Here is a 1,771-nt window from a genome sequence, read left to right on the forward strand (position 1 = left end):
AAAGGAGCATCTTCTGGGCGTTAAACGCCAGAAAGAAGCACCTTCTGGGCGTTTAACGCCAGTCTGCTAGCATCCTGGGCATTCAGAAAAACGCCCAGTGACAAAGGACTTCCTGGCGTTTAACGCCAGAAAGAAGCATCAGCTGGGCGTTGAACGCCCAGGAGAAGCAACAATTGGGCGTTAAACGCCCAAAACATGCATCGTTTGGGCGTTGAACGCCAGGATGGTGGGAGGAGGTAAAAATTCGTTTTTAATCCTAATTTTTCTAAATTTTTATGTTTCAATTCATGATTTCTTACATAAACATGTTCCAAATAGTCATCCATCATATCAAGTTAGTTTTCTAAAAACCCTGATTTCTAAAATTCCATGTTTCAAAAATTTTAAATATATCTTAATCCAAAAAAAACAAATGGTTTTCCAATCCAATCCAACTTTTTTAAGTTTGTTTTCAAAACTCAATTATATTTTTAAAATCTTTTTCAAAATTAAAAATTCAGATCTATCTTTTAAACTATTAGTTAAATCTTTTTTTTAAAAAAAAAAACTATATCTTTTTCTTATCATATCTATCTTTTACAAATCATATCTTATATCTTATCTTTTTCCTAATTTCGAAAATTACCCACCCCCTCCCTATATTTTGAATTCGGCGCCCCCCCTCCTCATCACCATTCCACACTTGCTCTCCTCCTATCCCTCTTCTTTCTTCTCTTTTGCTTGAGGACAAGCAAAGCTCTAAGTTTGGTGTGTTTTATCCGTGATCACAAAAACATACCCACTAAAGATCATGGCTCCTAAAGGAAAACAACCCAACCCAAGAGGCAAGAAAGAAAGCACTCCAAAGCCACTTTGGAATCAAGGGAAGTTCTTAACTAAAGAACATTCAGACCATTACTACAAAATAATGAGTCTAAGATCAATGATCCCGGAAGTCAAGTTCGATCTGAAAGAAGATGAATATCCGGAGATCCAAGAACAAATTTGAAACAGGAACTGGGAAATCCTAGCTAATCCTGAAACTAAAGTGGGAAGGAACATGGTTCAGGAGTTCTATGTTAATCTATGGCAGACAGACAGGCAAAGAATAATTGGAGCTGCTCTCTTTGACCATCGGACCTTAGTCAGAGGAAAGATCATTCATACCAATTCTGACAAGATCAGAGAGATATTTAAGCTTCCCCAACTGAAAGATGACCCAGACTCCTTTAATAGGAGAATGATGAGGGTCAATAAAGGACTGGACAAAGTCCTGGAGGATATATGCATCCTGTGGACTACCAGTACAACTGGCATCCCAGTTCAACTCAAAAGAGAAGATCTCAAACCAGTAGCCAGAGGCTGGCTGGATTTTATTAGTCGTTCCATATTGCCCACCAGCAACCATTCTGAAGTTACCATCAAAAGAGCTGTCATGATTCACTGCATCATGTTGGGAAAAGAAGTAGAAGTCCATCAGCTGATCTCATGTGAGCTATACAAAATAGCAAACAGGAATTCTAAGGATGCCAGATTGGCCTATCCAAGCCTAATTTCTATGCTCTGCAAAGATGCTGGAGTAAAGATGGGAATAACAGAATATATCCTAATTGAAAAGCCCATTACGAGAATATCAATGGTCAGACAACAGCAACAAGATGATTCAACCAAAAGGAGAGCACAAGAAGCCCTCCCAAAACTGCCCCAATTCGAATATTGGGAACAGCTTGAGGCCTCTATTTCCAGATTACAAGAAGCTATGGATCAAATAAAGGAAGAACAGAATAATCAA

Source organism: Arachis duranensis, chromosome 4, assembly GCF_000817695.3.
Source record: "Arachis duranensis cultivar V14167 chromosome 4, aradu.V14167.gnm2.J7QH, whole genome shotgun sequence".
Taxonomy (NCBI): Eukaryota; Viridiplantae; Streptophyta; class Magnoliopsida; order Fabales; family Fabaceae; genus Arachis; species Arachis duranensis.